General features: G+C 39.2%; 1 pseudogene; it reads left to right on the forward strand.

The window, feature by feature from the left end:
* Window positions 1–1,575: 1,575 nt before the first annotated feature.
* LOC110702232 lies at window positions 1,576–7,566 on the forward strand (annotated as a pseudogene).
* The last annotated feature ends 2,521 nt before the right edge of the window (window positions 7,567–10,087 follow it).

A 10,087-nucleotide genomic window follows, 5' to 3' on the forward strand; every position in this document is an offset into this window, starting at 1 on the left:
TTTCTCATCTGATCTAAAAGAAGTGAAAAAAAAAGTATGGTAAACATCATTTATTACACTTTTGTCAACTTTATTAAAAATGGTTATTTTTTTTTATTTTTTTTTTAAATCAATGCAAGAATATTTGAGATCTACATGACTACATCAACTTATTTTTTATTTATTTAGTCACAAGCGAAACAATTTTTTTTACATAGAGAGCTGGCAATTGCTTTGACGCAAATTATCTTCAAAAACTTTTTGTAATACTATAGATTGAGATAACTTTTATTGAATTTTAGACTTTTTTGGGTAACCTTTATCCATAAGTCATACGGAGTAAATAAGTTTTATTTATATCAGGGTAATTTATATATAATGAGTAACTTTTATTCATTATAGGGGTAACTTTTGATCATTTTAAGGTAACGTTACAGCAAATATACAATATTTGATTATACATCCGATTTTTTAAAAATGTTTATCAATTCAATTATTATCTTTATTTAGGGATACTGAATTAGGAGAATTATTTTCAAAGAACGAAGAAATTTCATTGGGTAAATTGCTGATCAAGTAGTCTTATTGTGATACCTTACTCCCCTCCCAAAAGTTTCACTCACCACTTTTCATTTTAAGCTTTTTTTTTAAAAAAAAAAATAACTAAGGCCTTGTTTAGTTCAACTTATTTTTACTTATTTCAGAAAAAATAAGTTCAGATCAGAAAAAATAAGTTCAGATCAGAACATCGTTTTATGTGCGGTTTTTTATCGCTAAATATTCTTAATATCGTAATGAAAAAAAATTGTGAAAATAATATATTAATAAACTACACATTATTACGAATCAAACAAGATCCCAATTGATATATTTTTTCTTTATAGATTATCGTACACTTAAGGTTAAAGTTTGGTCAAATTAGACAATCAGATCAGATCAGATCACTAAAAATAAGGTGAACCAAACAAGGCCTAACTATTACTCGTATTTTATTCTTTATTTGAAAAGGTCTTTAAATCATCTTACCCCTCCTAGCTACGATCCAACCCTACACAATATACAACTTTTTATATTATACTCACTCAATTTTTTGATGCATTTCTAGAAATAAGAGTTTATATTATAATAAGCTAATTAACTTATGAAAACGAAAGGTGAACAATAGTACTCTGTATATAGTTTTAACTTTCAAGGGGTAATTATAAGAAGTAAAATAACAAATATATTTTTTTTCATGGAAACAAATACGATATGAGTACACTTCAACACTTATAATAAATTAATAATGCATCGTCACTCTTAGCTCGCTTCATCAGCCTTCATGCAACAGCCTTCATTCTTATAATTTTAAATTTAATGGGTGAGATCGAGTAATAAAATTATAAAAATAAACTATGCGTAACACGACAACTTGTTTTATTGAGCTTAGTTTTATATAAAAATGACAATTATTTCAGAATCTATTATTTATATTGATTGATCTTTGTTTTATTTATAATTTGACTTAGCTATATACATATCATCAAAAACATTAGCCTTTGAAAGATCTAAGTTTACTTATTTGGTCATTTGGGGATTGACATGAATCCATCCACAATGAATCAAGATGAAGATGAAACAGATATTATTCGAGAAACACAATTAGTTGAAGATGAGGAAGTTGAACAACTTAAGCAATGCCTTGAAAAGGCAAACTTCATGGGTAGTAATAAGCTTGAGCTGATAAAATACCAAGACTTTTGGAGCTTATCTATTGCTCTAAAGCCTATTCTTTACTACCAAAGGTACTTTGGTTGTAGAATTATTAATTGTAAATAAACTTTGGCTTGATTTGTATTAGCATACTAGCAATCAATTTATAGTACATTCAATGGAGTTTCCTACTTTAACCTAAACTCTAGGAAAACAAGATAAAGGATAAGAAATATAAATATCCTAATGATATCCAAATTAGTCTAAAATTATTATCCTAATATAATGTATCTTAATACCCCCCTTCAAGTTAGAGCACGAGAGTCGAAGATGCCCAACTTGGAAAGAAGATTATCAAACTGAGTTTTCCCGAGCGGCTTGGTGAAAATATCCGCCAATTGAGATGTAGTAGACACATGAAGTGGTGAAATTAAACCCTCGGTTATCGCATCACGAACAAAGTGACAATCAACCTCTATGTGCTTAGTATAGTACGCTCATGAAAGACTGGATTCTTTGCAATATGCAAAGCGGATTGACTGTCACAAAACAGTTTAATAGCCTTAGGATGTTGAATACCCATACTTAATAGTAAAGCCTTTAGCCATTTTAACTCACAAGTGACTCCTGACATGGACCTACATTCTGCTTCTGCAGAAGATTTTGAAACTGTATACTGTTTCTTAGTCTTCCAAGAAATTGGCGATTTCCCTAGAAAAACGAGCCAATTGTTAGCGAATGGCGAGTTAGAGGACAAGCCGCCCAATCTGAGTCACACCACCCTTCCAAAGTAAGCTCACTATCTGATCGGAGCCAAATTCCCTGGCCGGGAGTGCCTTTTTAAGTAACGAACAACCCGTAGAGCCGCTTCCTAGTGTTCTACTCGTGGAGCCTACATGAATTGGGACAAGATGTGAACCGAATAGGCTAAGTCCGGTCGAGTCACGGCTAGGTAAATGAGGCGGCCGACTAGCCTGCGATAAGCCTCGGGATCCGTCATCAAATCGCCATTAGCGAGAGCAAGTTTATGATTTTTCTCAATTGGAAACCCACTCGGTTTCGCCCCGAGCAAACCTGTTTCTGAAATAATATCCAAAGTATATTTTCGTTGACACAAAAATAGCCCTAAGGAACTGCGAGCTACTTCAATCCCTAGAAAATATTCAAGGGTTCCAAGATCATTCATCTTGAAACAATCACTAAGATAGGCTTTGAAAACTTTTAAGGCATCGGAATCATTTCCAGAAATAATTAGATCATCCACATAGACTAAGACATTAATTTGTGACTTGTCGTTAGTATATGTGAACAAAGAATAATCAGAGTAAGATTGCAAGAAACCATACTTTTCAAGGCCGAGACTAACTTTGCGAACCAACAACGAGGAGCTTGTTTTAGACCATACAGGGACTTGCGCAGTCTACACACTAAGGAAGTAAGGAAGGATCCGAACACTCGAATTCGGGAGGCAATTTCATGTAGACTTCTTCATTGAGATCTCCATGTAAGAAGGCATTATGAACATCCATTTGATGTAACTCCCAATTTTTGGAAGCCGCTATTGCAAGAAAAGCACGAACTGTAGTCATTTTGGCTACCGGCGCGGAGGTTTCTTCATAGTCAATTCCAGCTTGCTGATGATTTCCAAAAACCACTAATCTTGATTTTAATCGCTCAATGTCTCCATTGGCCAAATATTTGGTCTTATAGACCCACTGACTACCAAGAGCACGTTTCCCAGGAGGAGATGCTCTAAAGTTCATGTACCATTGTCCTCTAGAGCGCGGATTTCTTCCTTCATAGATTGGCACCAACCATCAGACTGCATTGCTTCTTTAAAGGATTTAGGGTACCTGAGGAGTGACTGGAAGGGAGAGAGGTTGGACTGTTAGCAAAAACCGTATGTGTCACATAATCTCGATGTTTGACATTGGGAATTTTCTGTCTAAATCCACGACCCAACTGCTGTTCATGAGGCCCATCCTCAAAGATAGTCGTTTCTGGTTGGATTGAGGGTGGCTGCACTACATTGGGCTCCGCAGCAATCGAACTGGGCTCCTCCTCTGCTGTAACGGTGGGCCCCACAGTCGTTGAGGCGTTAGACTGAGGAGTACCTCCCGGCGCTGAACTAAGCCCATGAGTAGTTGGAAGTCTTTGCGCCCCATCCGAAAGTGGGCTTGTAGGAAGAACTGGTCCAGCAGAAGAGGTGGATGGTGTTGGGTCAGGTTGCTTGGATGGAGGAGATAGCAAAGTGCTGGGCTTATCTTGAGCTGAGGCCCAGTAGTTGGTGTTGAAGGTGGGCTGTGCGTGGGGGGAGATGCTAGACCCATATGCTCAAAAGCTTCATCATCTTCTATAACCGCAAAATCAGCGAAGTCGTCTTCATGTATATCTTGCTCAACACTCTCCGAGTCGTGAATATTTGCAACTTTCGGGCTCCTAAACAGAAAAACTTCCTCAACAAATTTCACATCCCTTGAAACAAAAAATTCTTTGGTATTTAAATCAAATACTCTCCACCCCTTTTTGCCAAACGGGTATCCCACAAATACACATTTTCTACTTCGACTAGCAAATTTATCTCCCTTAGTTTTCTGATTATGAGCAAAGCATAAACAACCAAAGGTTCGAAGAGCATCAAATGTAGGAGGTTTATCAAAAAGAATTTCAAAAGGGGTTTTATTATGTAAGAGTGGGGATGGGATGCGATTAATCAAGTGAGCGGCAGTGAGAACACACTCACCCCAAAAAGAGATAGGTAATTTAGCCTGAAATCTCAAAGCTCGTCCTACATTCAAGATATGTTTATGTTTTCTTTCAACACGACCATTTTGTTGAGGGGTACCTACACAAGATGTTTGAAATAAAATTCCGGTCGCTCTAAAGTATTCAAGCAAGCAATTAAACTCTGTCCCGTTGTCACTTTGGACCACTTTAATAGTTTGGGAAAATTGTCGATCCCCACCATAGCAACAAAGGACATAAACATTCGAAAAACCTCCAATTTATCTACTAATAAATAAATCCATACTGCTATGGAGAAATCATCAACTATAGTTAAAAAATAACAAGCTCCACATGACGAAGTATGACGATATGGACCCCACAAATCACAATGAACTTTCTCAAATATTCGAGAAGCTTTATTATCACTCAAAGGAAATTTGGCTCTCGGATGTTTAGCATACATACATACTTCACAGCCGATATCTAAATGATCTTTATTACTACGAACATGAGGAATTAACTTAACTATTTTCTCAGATGGATGACCCAGACGCCGATGCCATAACTCTAAAGTCGATATAGTCTCGATGCGTGACACAAATTTCGGTTCGCTAAAATAGTATAGTCCATCTCTCCTAGTTCCCGTTCCAATCAGCTCCTTCGTTTGGTCCTGTATATCACAACTATTATAATCAAATTGGACAATAGTTCGTAAATCATCATTAAGTTGAGAAACAGAAAGTAAATTGCAATTCAAGTTTGGAACATAGAGGACTCCGGTGAGAGTTATGGTGTCGGACAAAAGAACGGAATCCATCAAAGTGGCTCTCACTTGTGCACCATTCGGTAACCCAACGGGGCAATCCAATTTTTGAGTGTCAAACAACCAAGAATTATTTCCAGTGACGTGATGAGTTGCGCCAGTGTCGATAATCCAAGAAGTGGCATCAAACTTACCCGTCAGTCGGTTTTCTGGTATTTGAGAATGACCCACAAGACTGGCAATGGCCTTCCATTGCTCTTGAGTGAAAAGAGAGCCCAAAGGTGAATTGTTGGACGTAGCTTGACTTGCTGCCATATTTTCTCGGGCCTGCCCCCTTCCTGGGCCTGGTTTCTTGTTGTTGTTGTTGGGCCTACCCACAATTTCAAAACAATGAGATTCTGGGTGGCCTTTCTTTTTACAAAAATTGCAGGTGGTGTCTATCCAGTAGGTCGCTGCTTCGTGCCCTGTTCGCCGGCACCGAGAGCACACCGGTTTTTTTGAGTTGCGGCCTTTACCACGCATTGCCTCTGTCGTCGATTCCAGTCCAGTGCGTACAACAAAGCCAGTTGCGTCAGTGGGCGTGGAGGTGTTTGCGGGAGCCGCTTGTTTGGAAAGACGAACCCCTTCTTCTTGAACAACCTGTTGGTATGCTCTATCGAGGGTGGGTAGCGGTTCTTGCGAGAGGATGTGCGTGTGAACAGGGGAATAGAACTCTGAACAAAGACCCATCAAGAAATCGTGGAGGCGATCCTGTGCTCGACGCTCCTCGTGCTGTCTTCCAGCCGAGCACAAGGTGCAGCAAGAACAAGAGATGAGTTGTTCATGACGTTCCAGCTCCTGCCACAGTGCGTGAAGTTTTCTGTAGTAGGCAAAAACGGTCATCGACGGTGTTTGCTCACACCTCGCAATAGAAGCACGGAGCTGCTGAATTTTAGGTCCGTTAGTTTGTGCAAAGCATTGCCGTAGATGATCCCATAGGGATTTGGCTTCTCTGAATTTGGACAGAGTGGGCCTCAAATTGGGGTCAATTGTATTTGTAATCCAAGAAATAAGCATAGCGTTTAACGCCGTCTAATCAGACTTCGTACACGGTGGTGATGGTGTATTAATCGTCCCATCCAAAAATTCGAATTTTCGACGAGCTTCTAAGGCCATTTGAATGTCGGCAGCCCAAGAATCATAGTTTTCGGGTGTAAGACGGGTAGGGGTAATGAAATCCCTCGTTCGATCTTGCGAACCGAGGTAGTAAGGAGAATTGGGTTCAATTGTGGGAGGTGGTGGATCATCACCGCCTGCTATAGCTATTGCTTAGGAAAGAAAAGAAAAATTTAGGCCTGATACCATGTAGAATTATTAATTGCGAATAAACTTTAGCTTGATTTGTATTAGCATACTAGCAATCAATTTATAGTACATTCAATGGAGTTTCCTACTTTAACCTAAACTCTAGGAAAACAAGATAAAAGATAAAAAAATATAAATATCCTAATGATATCCAAATTAGTCTAAAATTATTATCCTAATATAATGTATCTTAATATTGGTGCTCGAGACCCCGATATTTTCATCGCTAGCCTACCCAAAACTGGCACCACTTGGTTGAAATCTATACTCTTTTCGATTGTGAATAGGGTTGATCATCAACCCTGCCCTAATAATGAACCCTTTGCTTACCCATAATCCACATGAACTTGTTTATCATCTAGATAGTGGTGTGTATGGTGGTGACACAATCCTACCAAGTCCTCACCAACTTCAACATCAACCATCGCCAAGGCTTTTGCATACACACTTGCCTTATGCATTTCTTCCCGAATCCATCAAAGTTTCGTCGTGTAAGATCTTGTATATTGCTCGAAATCCTTTGGACACTTTGTTTCACATTGGCACTTCTACTCGAAAATTTTTAATAAGGTGATGGGAGATCAAGACTTCCAACCCCCTCGTATTGAGGATTTCTTTGAGGATTTTTGTCTAGGGAGAGTTCAAAATGGACCTTATTTCGAGCATGTTGTTGGTTACTGGAAGCAGAGTCTAGAGCATCCGAATAAGGTATTGTTTTTAAAGTACGAGGATTTAAAGGATGATCCTACATTTTATTTGAAGAGGTTGGCGGAATTTATAGGCTTTCCATTTTCTCCGCAAGAGGAAATCATATCGACGGTGTCATTGACAATATAATCAAGTTGTGCAGCATCAAGAGTCTTAAGGAATTGAAAGTTAATAAGAATGGGAATGTGAACAAGTTCATGAAGAATGATGCCTTCTTTAGAAAAGGTGAGGTTGGTGATTGGACCAATTATTGCAGTTCTACTATGGTGGACAAAATTAAAAACTTGATGGAACAAAACTTTCAAGGCACTGGTTTATTCTTCAATCTCCTCCCTCAATCCTCAATAATTTAAGAGCATCATTTGTCAGCTTAAATCATCCTAATTATGTTGTGTTATGTCTAGTACGTTCCATGTGCAATAAAATTGTAAAACATGGTTTGTGGTTTTGTCAATATGTTTACTCCTACATAGTATTTTGTTTTATTGTCGTGTATTTGGTTTTTTTCTTTGGTAAGGAGAATTTTCTTGCAAGTAGGGGAAAATTGGGATCCCACTTGTTTGAGGTGAGAATCAAAGTGGATTTGGTGTAATTGAAAAATTGTTTTGACATTCTCACTGTAATAACACAATTTTTATATACTACCTACAAAGAAGAGCGTCAAAATAAATCATGAAATTAAAGTATCAAAATTATGTTATGAAATAGAGTTATGTATGTCCATAATATCTTTGTAACTCCCTAGCTTTATTACTTCCTTTGTAAACCGTCCCCCTCCCCTTTATGCCTTTACTTCCTTTGTAACCCCCTTATATTTTTACTACCTTAATACTTCACATAATGACTGAATTTATTGGTTTGTCATTTTCTCCCCGAGAGGAAAATGAAGACATTATCAAAGATATAATAGAATTGTGCAACATTAACAATCTTAATTAGAGAGTTGGGAATTACCAAGACTTTGTTAATCTTAGCAGACCTTGTGGAGAGCAAGACATTGTTTACCGGGTAAGGCAGTAGGCATAGAGAGCGAAGAATTGTTTAGTAGTTAAGGATAAGGCGATAGGCAGAGAGAGCGAAGAAATAAATTAATGGCCAGAACAAAAATTTGGTGGTTTCGAAATGTCCAAAATGTGACGGGGTACTAAACCATGCCCGATATTTACCAAATTATGATGGAGACAAATGTACAGTGCACAATGTGAATTTGTATAAAATCGACATCTCCTAACACGCCCATTTCTAAGTTATCAAAAGAACATTACTACATTAGGGATAAAAAAAGGAACCCTAATCATAAAACAAAACACAAAAACTCCATATAAACACAAGAGAAATCAAAGAACATGAACCCCAAAAAACACATATAGTAATGTCAGATATCGGGAAAACTCCTCAATTCTGGAGTGTGTACCATTGATCAATATATATAGAGTTTTCACAATATTCCAAACCTAATAGGATAAGGATACATAATATATACAATAATTATCCTAATCTACGACAAATATTATCATAACTATAATATCTATCACACCCCCGCAGTCGTAGCGGGAGGAGGTCGTACGCTAAGACTGGATCTAAAATCCAAGAATAAGTCCCGTGGTAGGCCCTTTGTGAAAATGTCCGCAAACTAATATCTAGAAGGAACATGAAAAACCCGTACTTCACCTAAAGCAACCCCTTTTCTCAAACAAAATGAACATCTAACTCCACATGTTTGGTGCGCTGGTGTTGTACCGGGTTGCCAGAGAGATAAATAGCACTGACATTATGACAATAAACAGTGGTAGCTTGTCAAAGAGGACGATGTAACTCAAGTAAAAGATTACTGAGCCAACACGCCTCAGAGACGGGGACGGTGGTGGAGGCCGGGTTGGCTGCAATGGAGGTATGCCCCGTAAGGGGGGAGGAGTGTATGTGGGAGTGTGGTGGCCGGAAGATGGGCTGTCTTGAGGTGTTTCGGGTGGACTAGCAGAGGTGGGCCTAGGAGGAGGAGAGCCCACTAGGGGAGGAGTTGGATTGCTGTTGCTGGGAATTGGATGGCGTTTGCTGCGAGGTTGTTTGGCCGGATTGAGGTGCACCTCGACCTTGTCCACCACAGCCACGAGGTTTCCCACGGCCTTTGCTGCCACCATGACCACGACCGCCTCCACCGCCGGAGCCCCTGCCGCTGGCCGGCTGCTGTTGCTGGGCAGCATCAAGATTGGGTGATTGTTGTTGTTAAGCAACGAAGGACGACACCGCTTTAGAGGTGTCGTTGTTGCGGTGAGTTTCTTCCAAGAGGAGCATGATCTTGCTGACTGGAAGGAAGGTAAAGGGTCGGTTTGGGCAATCATGGTTGCAACCGTGTCAAAGTCGGTCTTGTGGAGTCCCGCAACTAGCTTGAGGACCAATTTCTGGTCAGAAATTGGTTGATCAACATTGGCGAGTTGATCGGCAATATTCTTGAGTTGCTGACAGTAGGCCATCTAGATGAATGTCATTTAGTTGGGCTTCAAGATAAACCGCCCTCGTGGTCTTGTTGTCTTGAAAGATTTCCCGTAGGCAATCCCAAGTCTCCATAGCGGTAGACTTACGGGAGAGGATTGTTTGAAGGAGATCAATGGAGATGGTGCCATATATCCATTGCTTGACAATGGCGTCCAAGCGAGCCCATAGGGCGTTAGAGATATGCATAGGACGGGGGATTGACGAGTCAATATGGTGTAAAACATTGTATGCACAAAGGTGATTTTCAAACAACTCTATCCAATTTGAGTATTGGACTTTCTCGTAATCAAGGGTCAAAGGGATCGAGTTCTTGATGTTGGTGACTATGAGTGCCGGACCGGATGGAACTCATGGGACGGTGAAGGAGGTGTAGAGGGGGTT

Source organism: Chenopodium quinoa, unplaced genomic scaffold, assembly GCF_001683475.1.
Source record: "Chenopodium quinoa cultivar QQ74 unplaced genomic scaffold, ASM168347v1, whole genome shotgun sequence".
Lineage (NCBI taxonomy): Eukaryota > Viridiplantae > Streptophyta > Magnoliopsida > Caryophyllales > Amaranthaceae > Chenopodium > Chenopodium quinoa.